We start from the raw sequence: 24,670 nt of genomic DNA on the forward strand, positions 1-24,670 counted from the left end.
CCTTTTTTATGAAGTAAATCTAAGTTTGAATTTCAGCCACAAGATTAGAAAATATGTGTGGTTCAGATTTGGTTATAGGGTTATCACCCACAAATTGGGGGTTATCATATGATCACAACTCTATATATATATATATATATATATATATAGGGTCTTAATCTACCAAAATACACCCTTAAGTCCAAAATACAGACTAAATCTGAAGCGTTAGATCTGACTATGGGCGGCCATGATTTGCTCTTGAACATTATAAATGTATGTCATAATAAGGTATAATGGAGGCATAAAAGGGTAAAAATGGGAAATAAAACCCAGACGATCCGTTTATCTTCGCGGATTTAATGGAATCACCACTCCACACGCCATTACGCGGATTGTTCGGTTCCCGCCTATTCATTGCGTCTCTCCCCCCAAAATATATCTAACGCCACAAAAAACCCTAATCACCAAAATCAACCATTACTTCTAGAATTTCTGAAGCGGCACAGCATTTACTAGCTCCCACCACTCTTGGGTCAGTCGAAGAGGCGTCCGATAGTTCACCGACATCAGCCAGCCACAATACACGCTCCAGCACATACAATCTTTCCCGAACCACCAAGCAACGCAGGGAAAATCAGACAATCAGCACGAAAATGGTGAATACTCGAGCTTCTGGATCTGCAACGACCGACGGAAAAGGTTAGATGTTTGTAGTATCCCATAGCCTATACCGCTTTCAAATACATCAACACTAAAAGTATTTTTTGTTCAACTAGTATATGAACGGAGGAACACTAAAAATAAGCCACCACAGATCCCCAAATCTCAAACAGGTAAATTGTTTTCCCCTTCTTGTATATTTAATGCGTTAATAACATATCAATTTTGGAAAGCAGCGTATGTAATTGTGTTATTTGTCATAACCAAAACCCCATTCTGCAACAAACCCAACAACATATTGGTCTGTGAGTGTATGCATGACATAAATCTATATTATTATGCTTAAATTGTTTTATTTTTGTGCCGCTTCACTCTTAAAAATTCAAAAGAAAGAGATACAGAACAGAAAAATTATTGCTTGGGTACCTAGTTTTTTGTTATGTGAATTTTAAAATTTAATGTTCACAGCTATTGTGATTATGTATCAGGGGTTGTATTGCAACACAAAACAACACCTCTATCGACAAAAGGGCAAGCGGCTGTTGCAAAACCAACAAATCCTGGTAACTGACTCTGATTTGGCGATTTCAGAGATGGATACTATGTGTTTATAAGAATGTCATTGTATGTAGTGTTGGCAGAATATTTATGTACAATTAGCACTAATCATGATTACAGTTTCAGATGCTAGGACTACACCCAAAAACGTTGCCAGTATTGGTTAAACATGCTGGAGACACGGCTGAACCCGTATCTCAATCTGGAAAAGGTGAGAACAATACTAAACTTAAGATGTCTTGCAGTATTTGAAGTGATTTGTGTTATATAATATTTTAATTGTTATGATGCTTATGTCTCAATTTCATATTCAAACTTCGTTGTCTATGTTTGTTATGATTGGGGAATACAATAGAACTAACTTGATCATGTTTTTGAAAATGTATCACAATGTCTAGCTGTAGGAAGGACTGGATTGTCCTTGAACAAAGCCAATGAACTGATTATTAGGAAAAGAGCCCGTGCACAGGAAAGCTTAAAAAGAATGAATCTGGAAACGACTGGTAATGTGAATGCAGATACATGCCATGTCCCAGACAATGATGCAGTTAAGAATACGCCTGATAAGACCAAAGGTATGCCAATACTCTACACCAACTAATATTACCACTTATGCATAATATAATGAGATTTGGTTTTATTTTTACAGGGTCGAAGCGCATGAAAGGATCTGTTTCTGGAATACACGAACCAGAAGCAGACCAACAAGCTGGAATACAGCCTGCTGAAAAATCTAGAAAGGTCGCTGCATCAAAGAAGGTTGCCAAAGTTAAGTTGAACAAAGAGAAGGAGAAAGTAGGGGAGGGGGTAGAGAAGGGAGAGACAGATGAGGAAAATGTCATACATGGAGCTTTGAAGCTGAAAACCAGCCCTAGGAAAATAATCGAGTTGTTTCAATCGCTTAACGAAGTACAGTTGAATGAAGTGGTTGATATGGGTTTTGGTGCGCTACAACATTTTGGAATAACTGAGGTCCCGGGGAAATTGGCTTATGACCTGGTGAAAAGATTCAACGACGTAGATTGGACACTACAGTTGGAAAACCAACTTCTGTCAATATACCCAGAAGATGTGTACGTTACTTTAGGGCTGCCTATCGGTGGAACTTTGATCAACCGCATAAACAGACAAAAGAAGAAGCCATTCGTTGATGAGGTGGGTCGACGGGTTGGGAAGCATGTCGAGCGAATTCTACCAGATGATCTGATGAAGGAGGCATTAAAGTATAAAACTGGGGGCGAGTGGTTTCGGAAGGTTTTCCTCCTAATAGTTGACACAGTACTCATCAATCCTTGTGGTGATGGTAAGTGTAGGACACATATTGACCATTTGTTCAGAGATATTTCGGTGGTGAAGGAGTACAACTGGTGTGCATATGTGCTGGAGACACTATCTGTTGCAGTAAAGAGCTGGAGGTCCTCCAAAAATACACCGTTTACAGGACCCATATCATTCTTGGTGGTAAGCGATGCATAAACCTTTACGGAAGCATTATGTTAATATAATTCTATATTACACGTACGAAAATTACATATTATATTACACATCTTTCATCATTGTCATTTACTATTAATCTGTTGAACATCTAAATCAGGCCTTTTATGTGGATCGGGTTTTCCACCAAAAAATGTTGGTTTCGCGCGTTTTCCCAACAGTTTTTGGGTGGACAAGCGAGAAGCTAAGGCTAAGAGAGAAGATGGAGCTTCAATCGTCACATAATTTCGGGAGGGGAAGCTTAGTAGAAAGAGGTGACCCTGACAAGCTGCCTCGTCCTTCGACCATAATTGTATTCAAAGAGACAGAGACAACAGAAAAGGATAAATTGGAAGTTGCAATCGAGGGTTTTGCAACAGCTAGTGAAGATGCTGCGAGGGGCCTTCAAATTTGATGTTAAGTATGACTGATCTGAAATGCATGATCCAGAATTTTGAATCCATGAAGATTGCAGGTTCAACTGCATGCAATATGATTGGGGTCATTACTGAGACGACGGTGGATGAGAAAGAAACCGTGACATCTCTGGAGGCAGCGTTGGCGAAGGAGAAATTCAATTCACACGAACTTGTAGAAGCTGTGAAGAACATGATCAAAGTCACAACCAGGCTTACAAAGCTCGCTGATGAAGGGCCACCCTTCGACATCCATCCTTCATTTCAACAAAAGAATGTAAGTTAAAAGCTAACTCAAACCCGAAACTTATTTAGGATGGTGAACGATTTTGGTCTGTACTATAATTTTGGACAGTTTAGTGCACAAGACCTGCGTGATTTGTACTGCTACAATTGACACTGTGAACCCCAGGACCATCTTAATTGTCACATTCTATAACCTTTTTTATCTATGAGCCAATTATGTGATAAATATGACCCAGGCTCGAGTTTGATTTAGTTTATTATTCTACATTATGAGCTAGATCACAATAGACTTGAGCAACTCCGACAACCACATCCCAAAAATTGTTATGTATCTATTTAGTGAAGCATGTATATTATAAGCGTACTAATAGTTTCATTCTTATTATGAACTAACATGGTTATATGTTATTATGACATATATTAGCGCATATTTTGAAGTGAAAGTGTCCATTTTAATATTATTATTATTATTACTTACTCATATGACATATATAAATCGTACCATGACCAAGATTGAAGCATGTGTATTATAAGCGTATTAATAGTTTCATGCTAAATGTTACCTATCGTGTTTATACGTTATTATGACATATGTTAGCGTATATTTTGACATTAAAATGTTCATTGTAATATTATTATTATTATTATTTATTATTATGACATTAAAATCGAACCACGACCAAGATTGACACCATGTTATTATGACTTGGTATGGCGCATAACATGACACAAAACTGATCATTTAAGTATTTACGGTATACGAGTAAGACGAATAATATGCCTTTTTTATACGCGAGCTATATTTTAATCTTAAGAGCTGATAAAAATTTACCATGACCAAACTCGACTATATATTATTATGACCTAAATTACTGCATATTCTTACCTAAGGTGTTCATGTAACTATTATTTGTACTACTCATCTGGCGTATTAGACGCGTACAATGACCAAAATTTTAACTATATTTTATTATACATTTAACTAGCGTGTAGTGGATATGTATTTAGTTGTTAAATTGTGTATACAAAAAATGCATTACTAAGTAAATGCTTGTTCTGGCCGAATATGTTATTATGACTCCGGTTGTTTCACTATTATGACCCAGCGGTGATCAATTAAATATTTATATTGTAAGCCTTAAACAACTTAATTCCTTATTATGGCCACATCCACAATTTATTATGACTTCGATTATTGTATTTTCAAACCCTGGCGTGTCCATTTAAATGTTTATATTGTATCACTATTACGACCCAGCAGTGATCAATTAAATATTTATATTAAGCCTCAGACGACTTTACTACTTACTATGGCCACATCCATATGTTATTATAACTTCGATTATTGCATTTTCATACCCTGACGTATCCATTTAATTAATTATATTGTAATACGTGTTCAAAGCTTATTATGACCATAATGAATTGCAGGGTGGAATCGCAAGAAGACGCGGTGTGAAACAAGTTGATATTACAAACGTAAATGTAATTCAAAATTGTGATGTTACACCACATAATGGAGTGAACAAGGTAATCCTATTGTACTAACATTTGGCTTTATTGGTTAATGCTACAAAATTGTTTCTAAGCTGACCCGTACGTATAATATTAACCAAATGATTCTGTACATCATTGACATACATACACATCCAGTAATATTATTATATAATGTAGTCTGTCGTGGAGATTAGTAGCTTCACATCTGTGGGAATGATTCAGAGCTCGAATACAGAAAAAACAATTATAAGTGTTGGATCTGAAGAAGCACTTTTGTGTTCATCAAAGGTAAATATCCAAATTTAAAATGAATTTAGAACACTATGTGAACTGCAAAGCTTGTTGAGTTCCTATTTATGTATTGAAATTTATTCCGCCCAGAGTGATACACAGGAACGCAACAACATGATTGGAACATCGTTTAACGGTAGTAGCGTTGCATCGAAGCAGAAGGGTAAAGAACAGGTACAAACTAGATGGCTACATATTCTTGTATGGACCCATTATTAACAATATATCAGGCATAAATTCATCATCCGCATATTATTACACTGCCTAATACACACTGCTACATAAACAGGAAGTGACTATCAATGTTGAAGAGATTGTAAAATCAGCAATGGCTGACTACATGGATGGCGGTGGTGATGACGCTGCAGACGAATTTTGTTCGGAGGCATCAGCAACGAAAACGACACCAAGATTGGATAATCAGCTTAGGATAAATGATGAAACTAATGTATGTGACTTGTCAAAATTATTATGATGTTTGTTGATATTTAATATTACGTAATATATACGGATTTGTTAACTTTATGTAGGGTGAGGAACTCGATGTGGAGGCCATAGTAAAATCTGCAGTAGAAGCATACATGGAATGTGATGAGGATGATGCAGATTTTGTCACACCTTTCACTAATAAATCAGAACCAAAGTGGGCGAAGCTTTGGTAATCAAGTCAAACAAAAAAGTAAGCTTTGTTGTAATTAGCAATGTAGACGTATGTGGTATGACGCATACCTCCTAATCCAACCAATCATATTGTATCTAAATCATATACCCCTGATTAAAACCTTCTACTGTTAGCCAAATGACAGGCAACAAACATTTAATATGAACATTCGCACCAAGACAGACATGAGATGTTCTAATGCACTGCGATCACCATTTCTTGAGAGAGCAGTGTCTGTGTCACGAAAGCTTACACCAGATGAACGAGTAATGTATTACTGGTTGATGACCACTCACCACGGGAATGAGTAAGCGTTTTGATATCTTCAAGGATTTTGTTTTTTTTTTACCCTGAATTCATTCAAATATATAATTGTAATAAGTACAGAGAACAAATTATCTACAATGACCGAGTAGTTGAGGTCATGCTTTTGGAGTTCTGTTCGCTACTGCCACATCATGAGGTTTCAAGTGGAGTAATTAGCTCATTCTGCTCCGTACTGAACCATATGGAAGCATTGAAATCTGTCACCTCTCCAAAACGACTATTTTTCACAACCTACCCTGCCGTGAGTTACCCCATTCGATGCTTTTTTAACCTAAGCATAAAAACTAACACTTCTGATACAAATATGTGCAGCTATACACGGTTGTTATGAGTAATGGACGGGATGATGATGCAGACAAACTAGATGAATTTGCCTCAAACATTGACAAAGAGGTCAGCGAAATACCACACTTCGCATGGGGTGACATAGACATGGTATGTTGCTGCATAGTCATAATCATTCTACTACGTTACTATGAACAAAAAAATCACTCATTCTACCATTCAGTACTAACACATTACACAAAATAGGTATTCTTTGCATTCTGCATTTCAAAAAGGTACTACACTGTGTGCTTTTGTTTCAAACGAAAATCAGTGGTGATTATAGATGCTTGTAAAGATGGAGAAGACAATGACATGCGATTCACCTACGGAAGTATTCCAGAGGCATTGGTACGAATTCAAATTACAACTCACATTACTACAACATAATTACTGAAACTAACACTTTACATGCATTACAGAGGACATTCTTTTGTAAGTATTTATCAAGAATAGGATGTCACAATCAATGCAAATCAGTTATAAATGCTCCTATTCAGAGGATGAAGATGAGTTGGAGAACAAGAGACAATGCAGAAGACAGTGGCGTTTATTTGCTTAGACACCTTGAAGTCTACATGGGTGAAAGGGAGGGCCAATGGAATTGTGGGCTAACAACAAAGAACAAAGGTGTGCTACAGTTTTTAAGAGCTAAATACAACCGTGTGTTGATGTTGGCAGGAATTAATCACAGCGCGTTACTCAATAAAGAAGCGGCATATAAACATTATGCGAAGGAAAACAAGAAAACCAAGATCAACGTAGAACACATGATAGCGAACTACGGATCGGTGCAAATGTATATTTCGTAGGTTAAATAAGTTTTTCATTTTGTTCGTTTCTTTGATGACACTGTTACCCTTTTTTTGGAATTGTGTTTTACACATCTCACGGATATCAAACACAACGTCAGTCTGGTTCTCCTATAAGTTATGAATTTTTTTAGAGTAATTCCTTCTTGCGGTTTTCTTATTAAAAGTATTTTTTCGAAAGTGGTGTTGTAAACAGTAAACCATATATTGAGACATAAAAGAATGCATAAGTAGGTCATAACTTTTGTAGTATACAATGTGTCATAATAATAATAACCCCATAAATCAATATCTAACACTATTATGACACAAACGAAGTACCAAAACAACAGAACGATCCGCGTAAAAATAATCAGGTTTGTAACAAATACAGTACAACAACCATACATTTTGTTAAGTGAAATAGATTTCAAGTAATCCACAAAAATTATGTAGAATAATAGACGTCCAATTGGGTCATACTAATTAATGTTATATGTCATAACAAGAGTATGTTAAAATAGTGTGAACCTATAACTACATTCAATGTATAACACATGATTATGTTTTATAACTAAAAAGATGAATATCTTCTAATGGGTCATAACAAACAAAAAATAGGTCATGGTAATATAATGTGTCTTAAGAGTAATTCCATCATACGGTCTTCTCATTAATGGTTGTTTTTTCGAAACGTTTAAGGCTGTAAACAGTAAACCATATATTAAGGCATAATAGAGTGCATAAAAAGGTCATAACAATTGGAGTAAACAATGTGTCATAATAATAATAACACCATAAATCAAAATCTAACACTGTTGTGACCCAAACGACTTACCTAAACAACAGTACGATCAACACAAAAATAATTTGGTGTGTAACAAATGCAGTACAACAACCATGCATTTTTTTAAGTGGAAAAGATTTCAAGCAATCCACAAAAATTATGTAGAATAATAGACAACCATTTTGGTCATATTAGGTGATGTTATGTGTCATAACAAGAGTATGTTAAAAAAGGGTGAAACTATAACTACATTGAAATCGTAACACATGATTATATTTTATAACTCAAAAGATGAATGTATTCTAATGTGTCATAACAAACAAAAAATAGGTCATGATCATAATAATGTAACATTAAGCATAATAATTACAAAATTTATCCAAACCGTATACCTATGGCCAAAAAAGAAAGCCACAAAAATTTAAAAATTAAACCACTTTCATTCCTATAATCTTAACTTTGCAAACGAAATGTTCAAACTAAATGAATTAAACAAACATCACATTTAAAAACTAAAAAACTTGTATCAAACATCAGCATTTCTTCTGGAGCGCATCATTTCTTTCTCTTTAAATTTGTCGCAATTCCTAGAATCATGGTGACCCCACTCCTGACATTTCTTGCATTGACGCATAGGCTTGTTCTTAAGCTTCAAAGCCTTCTCAACTCTAGAAGGGAGTCTACTACCGGATCCCTTGGTGCTGACAACTTCAGGTGGTTGAACCTCCACTTCCTGAGGTGCCTCAGCCCCATAAAATTCCTCCATTATTTTCTTCTTCTGTGCTGTAGACGTCACAACCCCATCGGCAAAAATTTGTTGTCGAGCTTCACGCACTATCAATGTCAGCTCATGAATTTGGTCAATATCAACAGACACCGCTTGGTACAGACCCAACATCTCTCCCAATAAAATTGCTTGAGCCTTCTTCTTTTCATCAACATAAACATGGGTGGCAACATCTGAGTTTTGGACGCCATGAACAGCCTTAAGCAAAGAAGATTTCAACCATCGACCACCAATCAGATACTCCGGAATCAATCGATATTTTTTGTTCTTCAACACCAAGAAGATGTGGCAGCATACAAGAGCAGTCCTCAAAAACATCTTACAACCACATACACAAATCGAATCCTGCGCAGATAATGTGACCGTCCAGGTGTTTGAAAAATGATCTAAAACCTTATAAATCTCTGTACTTGAGTCATTGGAAATAGAAACCAGACTACAATGGTTATAAGCCTCCATAATCTGTTCTTGAATTTCCATGAACGCCCCATCAGTAAATATTGTGGATGCGTGCTTCTCAATCGACCATTCTGTCTTCAACTTTGCAGTTGTATTAAAATCCATATAATCCAGCTTTGCAGAATAGTTTCTTTGGGCATCAACTGCATTATTGAAATTCATTAAAAAAACAACCAGGTTCGCCCTAGACTGAGTGTACCTCTTGAAAAAACTATTCTGCGACTCCGAAACAGATGTCGTCTTTATCAACGAACTATTAGGAAAGTCCCTAAAGTAGGCTGGAACCCAATACCTTCTTGATTCAAACATAGAGACAAACCATTCAGAGTCAACAAGATCATAAGTCACCATCACATTCTTCCACTTGTCTTCAAACTCAGTAGGTTCAATCAACTCAGACCAAACGCATGAATTCAAATCCTTTTTGAAATCATTATTACCAAGAAGTGACTTAGGAACCTTTTCAGCTACCTTTGCCATGATGTGCCACATACACCATCTGTGTCGAGTATTCACCAGAACTTTTTCAACAGCTACTTTCATGCCCAAGTCTTGATCAGTAATTATCAACTTCGGATGATTGCCCATGCATTTCACAAACTGATTAAAAAGCCAAGAGAACGAATCCGCACTCTCACTACAAAGCAAACCAGCTCCAAATGACACTGCACGACCATGGTTATCCTTACCAGTAAACGGAGCAAATATCATGGAGTACCTTCGAGCAAAAAAAATGGGATATTAAACGATTTAATCGAACATACTGGTATATCAACATAACATGTCATAACAAACCAAAAAAAGCATAAAATATACCTACATAAATTTACCTGTTAGTTGAGTACGTAGTATCGAAAGAAACAATGTCACCAAATTGCAAGAAATTCAACTTGGCTATAGGATCGCACCAAAACAAATGATTCAAACGACTCTGAGAATCAACTTCATACTCGTACATGAAGGCATCACAATTTTGCTTCTTATTCTTCAACTCATCTATGATCATTTGGGCGTCACATCCTTCAGCGTATCTTCTGATATCTCGTGTATAGTTACGAATGTCCAACACAGTACAACCAACAGACTCATAACCGCCCATCAACTCAGTAAGCAGCTTGAAAGTTAGAGATGGCCCGATATTAGCTCCAGCACAATCTGAAATAAATTTTTGATGCACTGGTTCAAGTCGACGATTTAGCCTCATAAACTTGTGGTGTTGTACCTCAACCATGGGATGGTTGTGTTCTTCGTTAAAATGTTTAATTACGTAACCACGATCTGAATCAAATTTGAAAGCAACAGAAGCATTACATCCACATTTTTAGATTTTCGTCGTCGTTTGGGTTGTTGATCATTAAACTTCTGTTCACCCTCTCTGTTACACACCATGTAAAACCATAAGGTGATATCATCAACCTTCTTTGAACCGTTTTTCCTTGAATCAAATCCAACGCGTCGCCCATAGTTCTCGTAGAACTCAATTGCGTTGTCCAAAGTAGGGAAGCTACGACCAACAAATGGTTTAAATTCTATTGGGCATTCTGGAATATTTAAATCTGAAATAATTCAAAATGAGAAAATACCAAAAATTCAATAAGAAAATTACAATAATCCTTAACTGGAACTAGTATGCTTATAGGTAATAATAAAATAAAAACGGTTCATAATTGATACTACTATAAAGAAAATAATAAATTAAATGTATAGATTCAAAAGGGTAATTCCTATTATAATATGTCATAATAGATTGAAATCGCTTCATAGAAGTGCTACAACTATCATATACAAATATGGGTCATACTAAACACACCTATAAGCAAATCATAAACAGCTGATACAAATTATATACTCCCTCCGTCCCATGCTACTCGCACTTTTCATTTTAGGCCGTAAATTTGGGATTGATTTTTTTGTGTAATTAAAAAAGAATTTTAGGTGTAATGAGACATCACTTAATAAAAGAGCTCTTAACTTAAACTAACATATTAATTAAATGCATTAATTCTAACTTAAATTATAAATAGTGTAAGGACTTTGTGACGAGCCGAAAAGCAAACGTGCGAGTAGCACGGGACGGAGGGAGTACTAACAGCCTGCACTAAAATGTCATAGTCACACGCCAAGTTTACATCGTTACTAATATTGATACATAAGCAAGAATAAAATGAAGGATTAAAAGTATAAGTCTTCAAAGGATGTTTTAAAGGATAACCTGTATTCTCCACAATGTCATCTACGTGTAACTGATTTTCTACATGCGAAGTAGATGGTGTTTCATAATCCATTCCCGGCTGTCTATATCGTAACAAAATATATCAAAACTTATTCTTAAAAGATTACACAATATCAATGAAATTTCATAAAAATAAATTCATACGTCAACATAAAAATTGCAACCATACAATAAAAATGAGTTACACAACTGAAGTAGATTGCAAAAACTCACCGTATATATTCCACAGCGATACAAGCACCTCAAATTGAATAATTGAATGGAAGATAACAATTTAAAAGGAAATGGCAAGCATCTAGTTTTTGGACTTGAGACAAAAATGTTGACAATGAATAAGACGACGCCAAAATGATTACATCGACGAAGAATTTTTGCTAATCTTCAACTGAACAGAATATGCATAACTACATTCAGTTTAAACGGAGTATTGAAGCATAATAAATTAAGGGCTATTAAAATCAACAAGAGAGCAGTTAGAGGAGAGAATACGATGCATGAAATTAGGATTTAGTATAACTACCTATAAATGAAATTTACTTATTTAGCCTTCATCGATTAAAAATGATTAAAATATTAATATCTCAACAATAAATCAGGCCGTTAATTACTCTCATCTTAAGATTAGATTTAATAATCCAACGGACATTATTTGGTCTGTAATTCTTGTTTTAAGTACATTTTTGTTTTGATCAAATACCTATATATATATATATAGTAGTGATCAAGATATAACTAATTTTAAGTGTATAACTAGAGAACAAATTTCAGCCACAGATCTTAATACTCCAAATTAATCTTATGGCTAAGCTATTTTTACATGTTTTAAGTAAAAAATAATTAACAAGGGCATTTTTGGAAACCATATTCAACTCCAACCGTCTCCTTCAAATTTCCAACTCCAATTTTAGAAAAAATGAGGCTTTTGTTCACACTCCTTTTCCTCTCCCCTCTCTTCCTCCTCTCCCCAGCCTCCGCCGCCGAGCTCAACATCACCCACCACGCCGGCGCCGCCAATTGCAACCTGTTTTAATCCTGCAATTAAATTAATTGCTTTAGTTGCTGATTTAGTTTTGAGTTCCGATTGATTTGTAATGGTATACTTGTGTGAGAACAACAATCGAAAGGGAAGGGAGTGCAAACAGGGAATCGGCTTCTCTGTTATAAATTCCTTTGAATTTGGTTTATTTTGTATCTTGCAGAAGGATCCCTCCAATTATATTCCAAACAAACATAAGTACCTGCTTTTCTGTTTCAGCTGTGATTATATTATATTGGATGCATTGATTAGAGATAATGATTTATAATTAAAGACGACAAACTTAATTAAGAATGCTTTCGTGTGAGATCGGCCTTCTTCCCAATCATTTTAAATTTTATTTTAAATAATTATTAAATTTGATTCGAAACTTAATAATCTCTAGCTAATTGAGGAAATTATAAATCTAAATTAAAACTTAAAAATTTAATCAAACTTAATTGAGTTTTACAATTGGATTTATTGGGATCAATTTTGTCACTATTAGCATTATTTTACTTCACTCTTGTTTACAAAACACATCACTCTTAGTATGATTTTACTTCACTCTTGTTTACAAAACACATCACTCTTATTATGATTTTACTTCACTGTTGTTAACAAAACACATCACTCTTATTATGATTTTACTTCACTGTTGTTTACAAAACACGTCACTCTTATTATGATTTTACTTCACTGTTGTTTACAAAACACATCACTCTTAGCATGATTTTTACTTCACTCTTGTTTACAAAACACATCACTCTTAGCATGATTTTACTTCACTCTTGTTTACAAAACACATCACTCTTAGCATGATAAAATGATACTTTTGCATAAAATGATAAAATGATAGCTTCAAATGATAGTTTCAGTGGATAAAATGATAGTTTGAAATGATAAAATGATAGTTTCAATTACAAATCGTCTTTTGTCGTGTCCTCTGATGTGTCCTTTGCAATCGTGTTTCAATCACGCATCTTAGACCTTATTTCGGCTGCAGCAGCTTCATGGATATGAGAAAAAAATCAATATAGAAAAAAATCAAAGACACATCACTCTTGTTCAGAAAACACTTCACTCTTGTTCACAAAACACATCACTCTTGTTCAGAAAACACTTCACTCTTGTTCACAATACACATCACTCTTGTTCAGAAAACACTTCACTCTTTTTTACAAAACACATCACTCTTGTTCAGAAAACACTTCATTCTTGTTCACAAAACACATCACTCTTATTCTGATTTTACTTCACTCTTGTTCACAAAACACATCACTCTTGTTCAGAAAACACTTCACTCTTGTTCACAAAACACATCACACTTGTTCAGAAAACATTTCACTCTTTTTTACAAAACACATCACTTTTGTCCAGAAAACACTTCACTCTTTTTTACAAAACACATCACTTTTGTCCAGAAAACACTTCACTCTTGTTCACAAAACACATCACTCTTATTATGATTTCACTTCACTCTTATTTGCAAAACAACTATAAATCTAACTGGATAATGCCGTCTGTTTAAGTTTACCTCTTCACATTTTGGTGTTTATTACCTTGACCTTATTGCTGGCAATTACGCAAAAACATCCGCTTAAGCTTATAACCAAACAATTTATCCTTACTCTTTTGTTCCAAGATTATGATATTTTTAGTTATTTAGACATGGCTATACGATAACAAGCTGATATTTTAAATTTTTTTTTAATTCAAACCTTGTGTGAAGTAGCAACTTTGACAAGCTCTAAACCAAAGAGATAACAAACCTAACTGACAAACATGCTGACATATAACTCATCAATTTCCCTTCCAGCAGCATGAAGCTCTAATGTCAAAAATAAAAACTATCATTATATCATGCAAAATTATCATTTTATCAACTCAGACTATCATTCTATCTAACCAAAACTATCATTTTATCAACTCAGAATATCATTCTATCCGGCAAAACTATCATTTTATCAACTCAGAGTATCATTCTATCTGGCAAAACTATCATTTTATCAACTCAGAGTATCATTCTATCTGGCAAAACTATCATTTTAGCATCACTAAAATGAAGAAGTGTTTTGAACATTTGTCATTTTAATTGCCGACGCCAATATAATACATCAACCAGCACAATTGATAATTAGATCTCTCTCTGTTTTGAGTGGTTGAGTAAGTCCCAAGAGTACAACATAGTGAGCTTGTAAGAGAGTGTTTGTACTAATTTAAATGATGGATTCAAAATCCGACACAAGAACCGTGATGAGGTTGTCCATCTGGAAACCAATAAACAAACATTATTTCCCAGACATATAGCCCAGCCTTGCCAAGTTTTTAAATTTTTTGAACAAATCAAATTAAATTGGGATATACTCGATCGTGTTTGTTCCAAATAAATATATATCAAGGTCACGGGACACTAAAACAAACTACTACTACTACTAATTGTTTACTACTCCTACTAATAAGTGCAAGAAATAGTTACCGTTTCAACAAATGTAACCAAATTAAACCATTAGATGAAACGGTATCGATTGAAAATGCCAATTAATAGGCAATCATAATTATTAAGTTGTTTGCTATATACACAGTCACTCACAATCACAACACACTACAACCAAATATAACATGTAATTCAGTCAAATATGAAGGGAAAACATCGACTTATTTTATTGACGCAAAACATAAAATTATTTTTGGAACGAAATTAAGACTCTCTAGCTTTGTCTAACGACGGTGGCGAGGAGAGTCAACATTTCTCGGCCGGCCTTCTTCCGGGAAGAGACGGTGCGATTCTGTTCCAGATCCGGCGTCATCTGCCGCTTCAGAAGCTTCATCAACCAGAATTCTTCCCTCAACACCATCAAATCTGGGAACAAAATCGATGAGAAGAGGAATATGGAAACAAAATCGCAGAGAAAGAGGAGATAATCGAACTGAGAGAGAATGAAAGAATGAAGCAAAATTCAGAAATTAAATGAGAGAAATGACATATTTACCCCCTGCGCCTTTTTTTATGAAGTAAATCTAAGTTTGAATTTCAGCCACAAGATTAGAAAATATGTGTGGTTCAGATTTGGTTATAGGGTTATCACACAAATTGGGGGTTATCATATGATCACAACTCTATATATATATATATATATATATATATATATATATATAGTAGTGATCAAGATATAACTAATTTTAAGTGTATAACTAGAGAACAAATTTCAGCCACAGATCTTAATACTCCAAATTAATCTTATGGCTAAGCTATTTTTACATGTTTTAAGTAAAAAATAATTAACAAGGGCATTTTTGGAAACCATATTCAACTCCAACCGTCTCCTTCAAATTTCCAACTCCAATTTTAGAAAAAATGAGGCTTTTGTTCACACTCCTTTTCCTCTCCCCTCTCTTCCTCCTCTCCCCAGCCTCCGCCGCCGAGCTCAACATCACCCACCACGCCGGCGCCGCCAATTGCAACCTGTTTTAATCCTGCAATTAAATTAATTGCTTTAGTTGCTGATTTAGTTTTGAGTTCCGATTGATTTGTAATGGTATACTTGTGTGAGAACAACAATCGAAAGGGAAGGGAGTGCAAACAGGGAATCGGCTTCTCTGTTATAAATTCCTTTGAATTTGGTTTATTTTGTATCTTGCAGAAGGATCCCTCCAATTATATTCCAAACAAACATAAGTACCTGCTTTTCTGTTTCAGCTGTGATTATATTATATTGGATGCATTGATTAGAGATAATGATTTATAATTAAAGACGACAAACTTAATTAAGAATGCTTTCGTGTGAGATCGGCCTTCTTCCCAATCATTTTAAATTTTATTTTAAATAATTATTAAATTTGATTCGAAACTTAATAAACTCTAGCTAATTGAGGAAATTATAAATCTAAATTAAAACTTAAAAATTTAATCAAACTTAATTGAGTTTTACAATTGGATTTATTGGGATCAATTTTGTCACTATTAGCATTATTTTACTTCACTCTTGTTTACAAAACACATCACTCTTAGTATGATTTTACTTCACTCTTGTTTACAAAACACATCACTCTTATTATGATTTTACTTCACTGTTGTTAACAAAACACATCACTCTTATTATGATTTTACTTCACTGTTGTTTACAAAACACATCACTCTTATTATGATTTTACTTCACTGTTGTTTACAAAACACATCACTCTTAGCATGATTTTTACTTCACTCTTGTTTACAAAACACATCACTCTTAGCATGATTTTACTTCACTCTTGTTTACAAAACACATCACTCTTAGCATGATTTTACTTCACTCTTGTTTACAAAACACATCACTCTTATTATGATTTTACTTCACTCTTGTTTACAAAACGCATCACTCTTATTATGGTTTTACTTCACTGTTGTTTACAAAACACATCACTCTTATCATGATTTTACTTCACTCTTGTTTACAAAACACATCACTCTTATTATGATTTTACTTCACTCTTGTTTACAAAACACATCACTCTTATTATGATTTTACTTCACTGTTGTTTACAAAACACATCACTCTTAGCATGATTTTACTTCACTCTTGTTTACAAAACACATCACTATTAGCATGATTTTACTTCACTCTTGTTTACAAAACATATCACTATTAGCATGATTTTACTTCACTCTTGTTAACAAAACACATCACTGTTAGCATGGCTATAGTGATATGAAGTAAAAATATGGTGCTTTAATTACAATGTTTTTAAAATTAAGAGTCTAGTTAATTAAGCCCCACGCCAGCTGCCACATCATCTATGGATGCTTCACATCCATATATTCGCACGCAATTAAAGCTCAATTCTGCGTATAAGCAATATCAGAGGGGTTAGAGCTGCAGAGAGGAGATGCTTTATGTCGATTTTGCTGCTCTATGACTGCGGGCGAGGAGGCGGAGGAAGACGGACGAGGAGAAGCGGCGCGTTTTATGACCAATCTCTTCCCCTTTGTCTTCAGCAACAACTCGAAGCGCACGCGGTGGGACTGCTCCTTCGCCGTCCGTAGCCGCGGCCGATGGGGCAAATGCGACTGAATTTGTGAGTTTGAATGCTGATTGAGTTTTATCTATTCAATTGGGGATTTTTGTAGCTGTTGCTGCTGAGAATTCTAATTTGGGGGAAGATTTGAGTGTTTTTTTTTCTGACAATGCAGCCTGATCAACGGAAGAAAGTGAGTTCTTTTTTTTTAGTAACGTGAAATATGGTTTCCAAAAATACTCTTTTTAATTACTTTTTATTTAAAACATGTAAAAATAGCTAAGCCATAAGATTAATTTGGAGTATTAAGATGTGTGGATGAGATTTGTTCTCTAGTTATTTGGTTAAGGGGTTGGTTAAGGGGTGTTTGCCATAGATCACTACCCTATATATATATTCATTTTAACTCAAATCCTTTTTGATTTGTTAATAAAAATGGCCTACTATAATTCCTTTGAGATTGATAATAGTGGTAGTATTGGAGGAGTATCGATTGTGATAGAGAATTGTTTGTGCCAATTGTGGTGCATAATGGCCAGCATAGCTCTCCCCTGCAATGTAGAAATCCCTCTCTTTGTATTCTGGAAATCTGTTGAACCAATTCACCAAGAAATTATAGTTGTCAATGGCTGTTCTTCTTCCCCGTTGCTCTTCACATCCGACAATGTGTTCGAATACGAAAACCCAACTCCCGCTGGTGACTCGAAAAACACCACATTTGCACCTGAATTAATTGAATTCATCCTTTAATCTTTAATTCGTTGGAATCGTCAACTGCATATTAATTTCATAACTATCCAAATTAGGTCGAGCCAAGTCCGCACGGATTTATTTCTAGGTCACCCCAAAAGGCCTCATACTAATTAGGGGTGGATATCACTTATATACTAATCCAATTCCTTCACTCATCCGATATGGGAAGGATTTGTATACCAACATAATTATACCACTTTCTAAGAGAGAAAGGAAAGTGAAAGTGAAAGTGAAAGTGAAAGTGAAAGTGAGGGAGAGAGACCTTGATTCCATGAGAATGGATTTCTGTAGAGAGTTTTGCCATCGCTGTGAACGCGGAAGGGTCCCAATTCTTGCATTGCTCCATACCCAAATGAAGAACAACCAGACCCTATTCCACGAAAAATAGTCACAATTTGTCATTTTGGGACATTCACAAAAATTAGTTTTATTTCTATAAATGAAATGTTTTTCTTTCATACTTTATCTAATTTTTCTCCTCTCTTCCATAATTTATCCATTTTTATATCCATATATCTCTTACTTTACCAATTTCTTATTAAAATTCTTGCCGTCCATAAGTGGCATTATTCTTGTGGACTGAGAGATTATAAATTTTACAAATATACTGTGATTAAATAAGAAATTAGACAAAAGAAATATGCTATGATTCAAACAGTTAGTCCAAATTAATAAGTACTACTACAAAATGAAATTAGCCTATAAATTATTCTAACAATAAAAAGTTTATTATTAGTAGACAGAGAAGGAGAGGCGATGAATTCGGAGAGATTTGAGCCTCAGCCAAGTAGTAATAGAAAGCTCGGCCTGCGGTTTGGTTCACGGTCACGTATCCACCGTACTGCTTGAACCAGACCGGTGGCTGGCCAGGCAATCCCTATATTAGATCATTTTCTTTTAGCCCTTCCTGTGAATAAACTTGAGCTTCTTCAAAATTGTTGTAATGGCTTCTGCCAATTCTGTTTTTCATCTTTCCATATTTGTAAATAGTGGAAAGACGTTGAGTTTGAGTCTTCCCATTTACATGGGATAACAGAAATGAAAGGTATACAAAGAATACAAATTTTTTGTACTCTTGCTTGTTATAGTTTTCTAGCATTATATAATGGACATCGGATGAGTATTTTTTTTATTGGGTACTATTGGGTGAAATTTTAAATATTGATAAAGTAAGCGCAATTCTTGGTATTAAGTCTATTCTAAAGAATATAACATTTTTTAAAATCACAAAACTTTAACATTTTACATAAATTTTAAAGTTAGTTGTTAGAAATATAAACTACTCCATGATCTTATTGAGCATCCACAATAGCGCCTAGCGCACCGCCTAGCCGAGCGCCGGCGCTAGGCGGTGCGCTAGGCGGTCTATTGCAGCCGCCCAGCGATTTTCGCGAAAAAAAACCGCCTAGCGCTCGGCGGTTCCGTGGCGCTAGGCGATCCGCTAGGCGTTATTGCAGCGTCCGGATCGCCTAGCGCACCGCCTAGCGCGAATTTTTAAATTTTTTTTTTGTTTTCGAAACACTATATATACGCGACTTGCCCGTCATTTTCATTCGCACCACTTGTATTAACGAGTACTCTCTCTATCTTAATTTTTAATTTTTTTTTTGTTAATTATGTAATTTTTTTTAATTAATGTACTTTTTAAATTTTAATAATATTATTGAATTTTCTCGTATATGTATCGTAAATTAAATTGCGTATTTTGTGTGATTGTTAATTATTTGTTTTATATAATTTTGAGTGATGTGGCTATTGATGTGGCTGGGCTATTTATGATGTGGCTAGGCTATGGCTGTGCTATTTATGATGTGGCAGAAGGATTTTTAGTGTTGATGATGTGGCAGGAGGAGTGGCTAGGCTATGGCTGAGCTATTACTGGGCTATTCCTATTGTGGATGGCCTTAGAGGAGGATCTCATCCTCCTGCGTTTTGTGGCACATCAAGATCTGTTGTGTAATTGGGCACAGTAGAGGATCCTCCTCCTATGATCTTATATAGTGAATTTTGGATTTGGACAACATCAAAAAATGTTGTGGCTAGTCGGAATCTAAGGTGGCAAAATTAAAGCTAAAATGAATCTTTGAAAATGATGTCGTTTAAATTATTAACTTTGACCAAAAATATGAAACTTAGAATCGCATAAAACATCGATCCAAGTTTGTGATTTTTTAGATCTTATCCACAAATCTTGATTTTAAAAATCGCATTAGTTTTATACATTCAACTTTTGGAGTCCAGCTGAAATTGAAGAAAAGCTTGTGGATTGTGCTATCTATATTTAGAGTCCATCTGAAACATAATTTTGAAGATTTGAATTATTTATCCACACATACTAAATAAAATTTGCAATATACCTCACATTGTTGAGAAGTATAGTCTGACAAATTTAGACTATGCGACTTCAAATTAAGAATTGGAGATTACTAAATTATATTTGAATCTGATCTTGGAAATATATTGGATTATATTTTCTTACTTCAGTTATTGTTATGTCCATACATCTATATTACTTATTCAACAAATTATCAGTATTAAATAAGTATACAAATTACAATTTACAAAACTATAAATACATATAAGATATGTGCATCAAGTGGTACATTAGTTTCTTAAAAATATAACTTAAAAACCTTAATTTATTTTATCTATTTAGATAACCGGGTTTGGATGAGTCAGACTCGAGCACACTGTTCGGTAGAACGCTCGCACATGAGAGCGTTCCCTTCGAGTTTGGACTATTGAATGTATTCCGATTCTTTTTTATTTATCTTTTGAAATCAATAAATATTTAAATTGAATCAAACTCAAACTCTATATATAGACGTAGGGCACTTATTTGATTATTTTTATACTACATCCGTTCTATAAAAATAATCTTCTTTTCCTATTTTAGTCCGTTCCACAAAAATAGTTGTTTTCTATTTTGGACAGTTTTTTCTCTGTTATAAAGTGAGTCTCATTCTCCACTAACAATATTTCAATCAATTTTTCTTTCTACATCTCTCTTATTTACCAATTTCACATTAAAACCCGTGTCGTCCACAAAGTCCCTATTTTTATGGAACGAGAGAGTATAATCAAATCGAAATAGTAGATTAACCTAATAAATTATAACATCAGTACATAACGAAATTGGAACGATTTAAGTATAAGTTTCCAAATCTCAATTATCCGAAATATACTGAAGTAAATTTAAAAATTGACTTTATTTGTGCTAAAGGCCAGGGTAGTTCTCTAGAATCTACAGTATGTATGACCAAATAAGTAGGACAATTTGATCAAATTGGACAATTCTATTTTAAGTAACCATCATGGACATGTAAATTTTTCCCACGTTAAATAAAAATACAGTTCTCATGATTCATTCCCAATTTATCATCTGGAGACGAATATAATGTGTATGAGTTCTCACCTAGCACTGTTCAAACGATCCAAATAAATCTGAATAGCAACTTTATTTTTTATATGATAATGACGACAGAAAAATTATAGGTTCACATATGTTTAATGAAGATGTCTTGACAGGAGTAGTGCATGTAGTTAATTTCGGAGAGGCAGAGTTGCAAAATGATAACTCTCTCAGCTTGAATAGAAGCTCATTCACATTATCCCTCATTGATTCTCTCATCCAGAAGCTTAGTGAGCTTCTAATTACCAATTAGTAATTGATATTCTTCATTTCAAGAAATGTTAGTAAGGAGTGATGACTTCAATTGCATTTACTACAAAAATTGATAAAATTCCAATTATGGAATAAAAAATTGGAAATAGCTGATCACTAACAGGTCTTTGGTCATAATTGGGTTGTTACATTATTTGCTTTTTCTTCTTTTACCTTTTACTTTATATTGTTATTTCAAAAGAGAAAAAGCAATTAAACATATCTATCAGAAAAGCGAATGTGAATCAAGAATTTTCATGGTGACCGATCCACTTTTCCCTATACATAATGTGAGAGAATAAAAAGAAAAGGAGAAAGGGGCAAAAGAGGGAAAGGACATAGATAAGAATCTACCTTCTTTACAATGGAAGTCAACTTATTTTATCATTAATTTCATGTATGTGGTTGATCAAATATTTTCATTAAAGATGATTACGGTTAAATTAATAAGAATAAATATAAATATACAATTAAATTATATATGTATATAATGTTTTTGAATTTTAAATTAAATTACATTATACTCCATCCGCCCACAATAAGAGTCACATTTTACTTTTACCTTAAATGGTAAGTAGGTCTCATATTCTACTAACTCACCTCACTCGCATTTTATTATAAAATCAATATAAAAAAGTCCTCACATTTCACTAACTCACTGCACTCACATTTTATTATAAAACTAATACTCTCTCCGTCCCACGTTACTTGAGATGTTTCTTTTCAGCACGTGATTTAAGAAGTTGGGTTTAGTGAATTAAATAAAGTCGAGGAGATAATAAAGTAAGAGAAAGAGGAGAAAACAAAGTAAAAGAAAGAATTAAATAAGTGAGATTAGAAGTTTTGTTTTTAGCCAAAAAAGAGAAATGACTCAAGTAACTTGAGACAATCCAAAATGGAATACGACTCAAGTAACTTGGGATTGATGGAATATAAAAAGTGGACCTCATATTCCACTAACTTTTCATCACTATTATTTACATTACTTAAAACTCATTCTCACACCAAATGTAAATCCTATTATGAAAGGGGTATTAGTTATATTATTCTATAGCAATACAAAAGAATTGTTACAGAAAATTTATCATAATTTTGAGCTTCATTCATATACTATACAATATTAAATAAAAATATATTTTTCTAAGATATATAGATATTTAATTTAAAATTTTAATATTTTCCTCAATTGTTGCATAATAAAAAATTAGTGTGTAGATGCATTAAAAAATAACTAAGACAAATTATTAATTATTAAATTCAAAGTATCTAGGGATTGAAATAATCTCGTATGTATTATATTTTAAATTTATAAATAAATTCAAAAGAGTAACATTATGGGATGAGAGAAGGATATGATTATTATTGTTGGACGAACCTAAAATGACAAATGTGATTCTTATTATGGGATGAGAGGAGTATTTATAATGGAAATTATATTTCTTTAAACATGAAGCAAGATATAAATTTAATTAAAAAAGCTTATATGATACTAATATAATTGTACCATGCAAAAAGTATATAATTGTTATGCAACACATTTATTACAATACTGTGACATCGATGAAATTCACATTTTTTTGACGTAATAGCAGGTTATTTGTGATGCACACTACAAATTGTTATGATCTGTCTAGTACTCCAAATCCTAACTTTGTAATCTACAAGTAATATTTTCATAGTACTTTGTTGACGGGAAATATTGAGGCTTTCATTGGACAACAGTTGAAGGAGTGAGATTTCAGGCTTACAAGCATAATGTCGTTGCGGAATCTTAGACTCAAGTTTTGCATAGTAATGTTGGTTGGAGTTTTTAGAAAAGGTAGTAATATCACAGAATAATCATAGTGAATATTAAGGGATTTCTTTCCCTTATGTATATTTCTAGGTGTATATTTTGTATTTCTTGTTCACTACTTCGTCCCGTCTATAAAGAGCGATCTCACCTTATATTCATTCAATACAATACAGTTTCAAATACAATTTAACATTGTTTCACGAGCAAGAGTTTGATCTTAAATTTTTTTCTGAAAGTCATCTTTTTCCCCGAACTTAGAAAATTCCTCTCAACATGGCCAAATCGAGGCAAACAACCAATCCTTATTAGTACTAATTTAGAATCGGTTTATGTTACGAGTAGATGATCATTGCATATTCATTTTCTCACCAATTTTCGGTGAGTGAGAATTAAAGTTTGTCACTTAAAAATGAAATAATTAAATGGAGTTATATTATGGAGATTAAATCTTCGTTAAATCTTGTATTTAAGAGGCTTCATTTCTACATGTAATAATTGTGTGCACAAGTGGTGGATTGTAAAGCTCACACGCGCGCCGCCGCCTCATCTCGTGCCTTGTGTCAGTCATCGTGACAATGTCCCAATGCCTCGGGAGTTGGAGACTTAGATCTTGACAGTTGGTCTTTGAGATGCTGCGACCATCCTATATAGCATACACACTCTCGCTACACTGTCAGAGCTCTATCCTCACCCTAGACATCCTCTATTCACCAGAGCTTGAACCGTTTGAGGTGCTGCAATGAACAAAACATAGATGTGTCTCATCTTGTGAAGACCTTCCTCCACAACTAGGCTTTACAACATTACGATTTCAAATTTCAGTGTTATATATAGTGTAAATTTACTTCTATTTTTTTCTGAGTTATATTACACCCGACAATTTATTACTGCAATCCAGTTTATTACAACATCACAATGATATCATTAATTCCACTGAGTAGTGATATGGGGCAAGT

At 34.1% G+C, this 24,670-nt stretch overlaps 1 pseudogene; it reads right to left on the reverse strand.

The window, feature by feature from the left end:
• LOC121776697 overlaps positions 1–19,555 on the reverse strand; it is a 54,217-nt pseudogene extending 34,662 nt beyond the window's left edge.
• Positions 19,556–24,670: the final 5,115 nt, after the last annotated feature.

This window comes from Salvia splendens, chromosome 2 (genome assembly GCF_004379255.2).
Source record: "Salvia splendens isolate huo1 chromosome 2, SspV2, whole genome shotgun sequence".
In the NCBI taxonomy this organism is placed as follows: domain Eukaryota; kingdom Viridiplantae; phylum Streptophyta; class Magnoliopsida; order Lamiales; family Lamiaceae; genus Salvia; species Salvia splendens.